Source organism: Leucopleurus acutus (genome assembly GCF_964270905.1).
Source record: "Leucopleurus acutus genome assembly, chromosome: 2".
NCBI classification, from domain to species: Eukaryota; Metazoa; Chordata; class Mammalia; order Artiodactyla; family Delphinidae; genus Leucopleurus; species Leucopleurus acutus.
In genome coordinates this window covers 77,376,126-77,385,036 of record NC_139143.1, presented here as the reverse complement: position 1 = coordinate 77,385,036, position 8,911 = coordinate 77,376,126, and the positions used below count along the sequence as shown (strand labels likewise).

The 8,911-nt window shown below is 54.1% G+C and overlaps 1 pseudogene across 1 annotated transcript; it reads left to right on the top strand.

Annotated features, from left to right (window-relative positions):
- Nucleotides 1–3,227: 3,227 nt before the first annotated feature.
- On the top strand, nt 3,228–3,804 carry LOC309974111 (mth938 domain-containing protein-like; annotated as a pseudogene). Its single transcript has 2 exons — nt 3,228–3,237; nt 3,433–3,804. The product of its transcript is annotated as a mth938 domain-containing protein-like (transcript).
- Nucleotides 3,805–8,911: the final 5,107 nt, after the last annotated feature.

Here is an 8,911-nt window from a genome sequence, read left to right as displayed (position 1 = left end):
AGTCACCACAGCGGCCACAGCGCCTGCGCCTACCCATTGTGTAGGGCTGCAGGGCTGCACATCCTGGTCCTGTCTGAGAAGCTTGGCACTGTGCAGAGTTCAGCTGAGGACAAAGGATGCACCACTGCCTCCTAAGCCCCAGCTCCAGCCATCCCAAGAGCCTGCAGGCCTGGCCCCATCTGGGTCCTCACCCCAGAGGAACATCTAAAAGACATTAACCCATCCCTCCTCACCTTGACCGAAGAGCCAGAAAAATCAGTCCAGGTGCTAAGACACGGCTGGAAGCAATGGCATTAGTACAATACAAATAACTTCTGTTGTCATTGTTATTCTACTGTTATCAGTAAGACCTGTGACACTGAAAGGGCTCCCAAGCATACTGGGGGAGATTTCAGAGGGGCTGGGCTGGCGATGATCAAGGGGTCTGTTGAAGACCTCTTATTCGTGTGTCAGCCTGCTCTATTTAATCAGTCACCACCTGGCCTAGGCTCCTGGATTCTCCATAGGGGAGAACCCAACTGATCCCCAAAGATACTGGTTGAGAGGATCACCCGAGTTGAGAGGTTAGAAGTATTCTTCCAGACAGAGCCCCCTAGGGAGAGTTCACCCCCATGCCCAGCTGGACTTAGTGGAGAGGGTGCTGGCAAGACTACAGATGGCTGGAGGGGAGCGGAGGAGATGAGAGGGACTCCTGCAAACTTCAAGCCTCACCGATCCTCAGCCTGGGGCTGAAGATTACCTCCCTGCCACCAGGGGGCAGGGCTCCCCAGCCCCATGGGACTGCCCTTGCCCTGGCGGCTTGCCTCCTCCTGTCCTCTCCTGCCCACCGACCCCGGCCCACCCCCTTTTACTGTTAGGTTGAACCATATGAAATCACCAGTTTTAAAGAATGGGTCCCATGTCAGCAATATCAAGTGGTCCAATTTACCAATATTTACTACCAATAAAAATAACAGCATCAGCCTCCTTCAGACTCCCAGGCTCTGCATTGATATGAAGCACATTAGACGCAATTCCGCTTGATCCGCACAGCCAGCTGGTGGCAGTTAGAGCCGCAAGAATCTCTCTCCAAGGTCACAGCTAACCTTCCAATCATCAAAGCCAAGGGCGTTTTCTCAGTCCTCGACCCCAGCAGTCTCTCTGCGTCATGTGAGACTGATGGCCAGCCTGTCTGCCCTGGACATTCTGTCCTTCGGTTCTTATTGAGATGTGGTGGGGATCCACTGATTTTGGAGACCTTGATTAGCTCATTAGTGGCCCTGCCACTTCTAGGCTTTGGGATTTGGAGCAAATCATTTAAACTCTTTGAGTTTCCTTTTCCTTTACCTGCAAAAAAAAAGGGGCCTAATGATATCTACCTCACCAGAGTGCTGGGAGAATTAGATAAGTGCACAGACGTACCAAGAGCACTTGGTGGGGTCAGCACTAACAGGGTGCAGAGTCTCATCTTCACTCTCTGACATGGTCCTCCAGGCTCTCTCCTCCCGGTCTCCTTAGGTTTGGTCCATCTCTCTTGCTGTGGTCTCTCGCGGGCCCTGAATTGTTGGTGTTTCTCAGGGATCCCCCTTGGCATCTCTAACCACTCTGCTCTCCCTTCCTTGGCTGTTTCAACCACTCCCACAGATTCCCCTCATCTCTGCCCTGTACAACCAACACTTACAGGCTCCCTCTAACTGGAGAGTCTAGTTTTAACGTGTTCAGACTGATATCCTCTCTACTCAGAAGGGAGTCTCTCCTGTGCTTCCCCTCTTGTTCCCAGCATCACCGTCCATTCAGTGCCCAGGCTGGAAACCTTAGAGTCGCTCTCGGTTTCTCTCTTGCCGCTCATCCAGCGGGTCACTGGGTCTTATCAATTCTGCCTTTGTGGGCTTCTCTCCAACTCCTTTGAGGCTGCCCTAGTTCTCTTTCACCTGAAGTGCTGCAATGATCTCCTGTCTTCCCATCCCCAGCCTCGCCTCCCTCACCTCCACCCCCTCAGCTGCCACAGTGCCTTTCAACAACACAATTACATCCCATCGCTCTGGCTTTCAATCCTTCAAGGAGTTCCACAGCTTCTGTAGTAAAACCCAAACTTCTAGACATGGCATTCAGAACCCTTCGCCATCTGATGCCACCTTGATTTCCAAAGCCTCTCCTTTCGGTACTTTTCCCTATGGACCCCATCTTCTAGCCATATAGAATTGCCACTGGCTCTTCAAACGCAGTCTGCACCCCACTTGCACGGCCCCATGCTTTTACCAAGCAGGTCTCTCTGCCTAAAATGCCCTCATGACTCTCTCTACGTTCCTGGGACGCTTTGCCACATCATCGATATAGCACGCCTCTGTCCTTGAGAGATGGTGAGCTCCTTGAAGGCAGAGACTACACCTTAGTTCTCTTGTCAAGCTGGTGCCTTTGAATTTAACCTAATTGATTCGTATAGAGGAAAGACTTAGACATGAAATCCCTGGCCTGATTCCAGGCTAGGGATGCCAACCAACTGCGTCTGGGCCGTCATTTACCCCACCTCCTGCCCTTAACAGATATCACTAATTCATCACAGTACTTTTTTCCTCACTGAACCTCAGAATCTTTCCCAGCATGGTGATACAGAGAGCCGTTTTCCATCCAATGCAGTTAGCCTCACAAATGAAACCTATTTGTTATCCTGGCAGGTCTGGGTCACAGCCAAAGTTCCCTATCTATCCTTCTTTCCCACTATTTGCCATCCAGATCTGTGCCATCTACTTGCTATGGGAACTTCAGTCAATCTCTTCATCTCTCTAGGGCTCAGTTTCCTCACCTAAGGAGGCAATAAAACCTTCCATTGTTTGGTTGGGATTACAGGAGATAAAAGTATGTGAAATCTGTAAGGCCTGTATGCAAATATAAGATATTATTATTAGCCTACTTTGCAGATGAAAGAAAAATACCTAGCAAATTAGAGAAACCAAGGCTCCGAGAGGTAAAGTAACTTGCTGATGTTTATTTAATGGAAAAGCCGGACCCTCTGTCTCCAAGTCCCGTGGACCTTCACTCGTGCTGCCTCTCCACACCCACGTGGGCTCGGTGATGCTCCAGCTACCTCCTGCCTTATTTGTCCTTTCTCCAGGGTAACAGTGATTCATGCGGTAGGACTTACTACAGCCCTGGGATTGGAGGAGGCTTCCAGCCCACCTCCTTCATCCTACCTCCCTATAATTCCATCATAATTCCCAAGGTGAAGCTCCCTCCAAAACCCATTCAACATGCCGAGAGGTAGGAAAGGTGTTTAGCGAGGGATGACACACAGAACTCAGTTCCTACATCATGCTCTTTGGCCCCTTGCCCTCCTGCTTCCCCTTGGTGGCTCCAGCCAGCTGGCAGGCTGCTCAAAGCCCGGGATGAGGGGTAAAACACGGAGAGGTTTGGGATCGTAACTCTGAAAAGAGAGGGCATTGGCGTTCCGTTAAGTTCCTTCTTCCCCTGAAACTGTTTCCCTCTCAAAGGGGGCAAATGAAAGTACCAGGCTCTACTAAAATCTGTAAGGACTGCAAAGCGTGGCCAGGGGGAAGTCAGGCTTGGGACTGGAGAGAAACAAGAACTGAGCGTTCTCCTGGTGTGCAGCCTGCAGATGTGCAGGAAGTTGTCGAGAAAGGCGTGCTGACCCTTGTTATTGGCCAGGGGATGAGTGAGGCCTCGAAGGTACCCTCATCAACTGTGGAGTACCTCAGGAAACAAGGCATTGATGTGCGGGTCCTCCAGACAGAGCAGGCACTGAAGGAGGATAATGCTTTGGTTACCCAAGGCATCAGGGTGGGAGGGGTCTTCCATTCCACCTGCTGATGGAGCCTTAAGAGAATAACTCACTAAGAAATGATAAAAAAAAATTAATTTTTTAAAGAGCCCAGGATGGCCAGGCCCCAGAAGATAAGGTTTTTGGGGTGGAGGCCAGGGAGCCACTGAGCTGTCACCAGATCTGCCACCAGAATCTGAGAAACCAGAGAGAGGCCAACCTGATGGGACCGGTTCCTTAGGGTCCTGGAACCAGTGGGGCTCCCAACCTGAGAGAAGAGAGGAAGGCTGACCTACCTCCTGGCTGAAGCCCCCTTCTCTATGCCTTTTCTCGTCTGTGATCTTAGAAGCTGTGGGGCTGTGATGAGGGAGGCCTTGGACCTAGTCGGTGGAGGGTCCAAGAGGCAGTGTAGGTGGCGGGGAGGCAGGAGAGTTACCCCCTCCTGTCAATGATTCTCCTGTCAATCAGGAGAATCATTTCTGAACTGCTTCCTAGCCTGTGTTTTGTTCATCTTTGTGACCTCCTCAGTGCCTAGTATAGAGCTTTGTCTAAGTATTTCTTGGCTTAAAAGAGCCCATAGGATTGATATTGTACATTTCTTTTCCCTCCCTCAGTCTCCCTTTTTGGTACGTGACCTGCTTCATCCTTGGGAAGTCCTTCCTCCGAGCTTCCCATTAAAGCGTCAACCTTCAGACAGCTGCGTGCACTGACTCGGTCTCTCCATCCGCCTTTACTCCAGGCTGAAGAGCTGTCTTCTCTCTAGTTTCCCTCAGTTCTCACTCCACACTGCCCTCAGCCCACTGCCATCAACACTCTCGTGTCTCTCTCTCATGAGGGGCCAGGTGGGGGAGGGCCCACCGTGGTTACTCAGTGCTTAGCACGGAGCCTCAATGCCAGAAACCCAGAGCCTTCTGCAGGAGGCAGATCCATCTTTCATCATGGGAAAGGAGAGAGGCGGAAAACTCCAGACCTGGACCCCAAACTGGTCCAGAGTCGGGCAACTGTGGCTAGAGCGTCTCCCTGGACTGACCAGGTCCTCCTGGGAAGCCCAGTGCTTCCTGGAGCCCACATGACCAAAGACAAGAGGACTGAGCTTGGGAGAAAGAAAAGTAGGAAAAGAAAGATGGAGGCGAAGTGGAGGGATCCCAACTCGTAAGCCCCTAGAATGACAGGTGGGACCGAGTATGTAATAAGCTGGCCTCTCCAGCACCAGCATTCTCGGTCCTCCACCCACCCTCACACACAGCCTCTGCCCGCCAGCTACACTAAGCTTCTCCCAGTGCTTGAACAGGCCATGCCTTCTCTTACCAACAGTTCTTGGCAAACAATGGGGTCTCTGCCATGAAGCACTCTTCCCCTCCCCGCTCCACTTGGTCGATCTCTACCCTTCCTTCAAGCCTCGCCTTAGATGTCACTTTCTCTGAGAAGCCCTTCCAGACGCCCACAGCCCCAGTGTAAGCTGCTGCCCCTCTGTGTCCCCACGTGCCGCAGACTTCCCCACCTCAGCCCTTGTGCTGGGTTTCCGCGTACCACGTCATCCTATCCTCCCTGAGAGGTGGGTAATGCCATTGCCTTCATGTGAATGTGTGGAAACCAGACTCAGAAAGGTGAGCTGACTTGTCCAGAAGGACCACGAGTAAGGAAGAGGTGACTGCAAGTTGAACCCAGGTCCACTTAAACTGCACTTTTCATCTGGCCACCATATCATCATGGCATGTCGGTGCTGGGAGGCCCGCATGGTCATCCTGTTCAACCCCTTCATTTCACTGAAGAGGAAGCCAAGGTTTAGCAAAGTTGAGTAACTTTTCCACAATCACACAGCCGGCTTATAGCACCAGAATCAGAGCAATAACCCTGACTTTCTTCTTCATCCCAAAGCTCTCTCTTCCTACCAGATCTTTTCTTAACCCTGGGGTCCTGAAGGGCCAACCTGGGAGCATTACCCACTGAGCTCTTCCCCTCCAACCAAAGCCCCAGCCTAGGGGTGTCCAGTGTGCGCCTCCCATCAGCAGGCCTCAGGAATCTCCTTGCCCCACAGCAGCTGGCCCAGAAACATGACAAGAAGAGCTAGAAGAAACAGCAGATAGCGGGCCCATTGGGAAGGGGCAGATTCAATGATGTTCTCTGCTAGGGGCTGTGGAAATGATCAAGGGAGTTATCTGAGACAGCTGGAAGTCCATGGCCCACAGGGGCCCTGAGCCCCTTTGGAAATGTCTCCTAGGCCACCCAACCTCTGTTCAATAGGCGGCTAAGCTGGGCCTCTCTTTCTCATCGGGGGAGTGAGTCTTCCACCTCTTTCCATCCTTCCCCTTTGCCTGCTAATCCCTTATACCCAGGAAATGCTTCCTGCTAAGTCAAAACTTACTTGCTGCTGCCTAAGGAATTTGTTCTTATTTTTACCCTTGGTGGAGATGGACACCCATAGGCACCCTGTGCTTCTGATACATATTCAGGGAATTGAGCCACCTTCCCCGACAGGGGTCCTCGCCACTCCCTTTCCTTCTCAGGTTCCACATTTGAAGAGCAACCTCTGACCCTCACATAGAGAAGCCTGGCGTGGTGGTGGTGGGGGGCGGGTCTACTGTCACCCTGGGAGGGAATCTATCTGCCCTTCCCCAACTTTCCACTTATTCCTTATCCACATTTCTCCTTTGACTAGAAGGATGGGGGCAGGGGTGGCCCAACGACACTGACTAGATGCAGAACTAGATTCAGAGGTGGCTGTCTCACTGTCCCCCCCACCCCCCACCCCCCCCCCCCCCGAGCCTGAGTGCAGCTGGAGGGGCTGAAATTGTCCTTTGGCCAGGCCTCCTTCTCCAACAGGGGACATTTGGAAGGGCACTTGGAGTCCGAAGAATACACCAGAGGATAAGGGCTGAGAGAGGAGTGTTCCTGCGTGGAGGAAGACAGATGGATGACGCAGCTTCAGCAGAATCTGGCAGCCAGCGGGGGAGCATGCTAGGTGAGCAGTGGGGTTAAGGCATAGAAGGGTCCTGCAGGGGGCTTTGCAATTCTGATGTAAGGGAAACATCATGGAGATCGGCATTCGATAACATTTGCAGATGAGCAAACCAACATCAGCTGAGTTCTCCATCTAATGGGGTTTCTGCAACTGTGACCCCATCAACCACCCCGGGTCCCAGCACACCATCGCGCAAGCAGCCCTCAAATCCTCGGGGTCCTGGTCCTGGTAAGCCCTCCATCTCTTCCCTTTTTTTTTTTTTTTTTTTATCTTTTATTATTATCTCTTCCCTTTTTAGGGTACCTGCTCCAGGCTTCCAGAAGATGTCCCAGACCAGAATAGTAGGAGAGGCGTAGACATGCCCTATAGATCCTTATACAGACATAGGACATTAACAGGGAAGGTCAGAGCCGGGTGTTGTGAAGGACTTGTAATCAACAGAGATCTCAAACTCCAAACCCTGGCCAAGAAGGCCATGGGGCTCCTCTCTCCAGTGATCCATCAGCAGTGGGAATGGGGCTCATGGGAATGTAGGAAACGAAAGGAGGTAGGCTCACCCTGCCTAGAGGCACGCAAGGGTCAAGGTGAACTTTTGAGTTTCTTTCTGGATGCAGAATCCTGTTTAAGGTCCCTGTACCCATTGTCCGCCCCCACTCCAACCCCAACATGCCCCCACTCTTCCCAAAGAAGGTGGGCAAAAGATAATTCTGTGAAAATTCCACATGGGTTGGGTCATCTGAGTGAAGCCAAGAGGCATAGTGACCCCTCCCCCACAAAACACAACCCAGAAAAACACCCAGCAGCAAGAGACTTCCATTCGAGAATGGAGTCCCAGTCTCGCCACCTGGATATGTCATGTCACCTGTCAGAGCCCTACTATAAAACGGGGAAATGATAACGAGGCCATCTACCTCACAGGGTGGTGAGAGGCCGTGACCCTGAGTGCACTGGGCAGATGCAAGGGCTGGTGGCCCTGGGCTGGTGGCCCTGGGCCGGTGCTGGGGCAGGCTGGGGTTGGTCATTCCCGCATCACTCCATTCAGTGTGTTTGGCTCCGCTCTGGGGCGGGGGTCCTGGCTCACCAAACCTCTCTGTGGTCTGTGGGATGGGGGGGAGGGGCGGGCGTGCTCACGGTTCAGCAGAGACCGTGTCTGTGGTTAACGTATAAGCAAGTGCGGTCTGGAGCAGCGGGACATTCCCCGCCCCAGGGCCACATTCTTGAGGTCACAACAAGTGCAAACTTGTCATAACCTGTGTTGGAGCAGCAGGGGGCAGCGAGGGCACGGGGTGGGGGGGTGGTCGGGGGCTGGGGCGCTGGTGCTGAGCCGCTGGAGGCTGGAGGAAGGGGTGCAAAGGGGATGGAGGGCGGGTGTGCTGGTGCATATGCGAGTGGCCGGTGCGGGTCTGTGTACCTGAGTTGGCCTGCTGGGTCTGGGCACATCCGCTCCGGCGTGCGTCCGGGAGCCGTGTGTGGGGCCGCATGCATGAGCGTGTGCCTGTGTGTCTCTGCATATATGAGCCTCGTGGTGGGAGGAGGAGGAGAGGCGGGAAGGCACGGGCCGCGGCGGCCGGGCATGTGGAACCGAGGAGTGGGCAGGCTGAGTGCCCCTTCCCCTTGGCCGGCCTCACGGAACCTGCATTCCAAGTCCATCCACAGACTGCCCCACCCCCGCCCCCTGTAAGTCGGGGCCTCTCCCGGCCTCGGGCCCATCTCCCCAGCCTGCCCGGGGAGGAGGGGGGGGAGGGGTCGCCTCCTGCCCATCCCCCCTGGCTCTGGCCCCACTCCCCCAAGCTCGCTGGGCCCTCCGGACACTGGGGCGGGTGGGGGTGGGAGCGGGGGGAGGCTCTGAAAGCAGGTGACTGTTTGGGGGAACTCGGGGACAGAGCCCCCATTGTGCCCTACCCGGAGGCGCCTCAATGGAGCTCTGGGGCACAAAGGGGCTTTGACAATGGGCAGGACATTAGTATTCAGAGCCAGCCCCTCGGCCCTCTCCCTGTCCCACAGCCCAGGGGCGGGGGCTGGGGGGATGCTGGCCTCGCGGGTGGAGGCAGGGGGTGGGGCAGGGCTGAGACTTAAGAGATCTCAGTCCCCGGGGGCTCCCCTGGGGACACTGCCCAGGAGACAGGGAAGGGATACTAGACCAGGGCCCCCAAACCTGCCACGAGCCAAAAAGGGCTTTCCAAATGGAAAATACC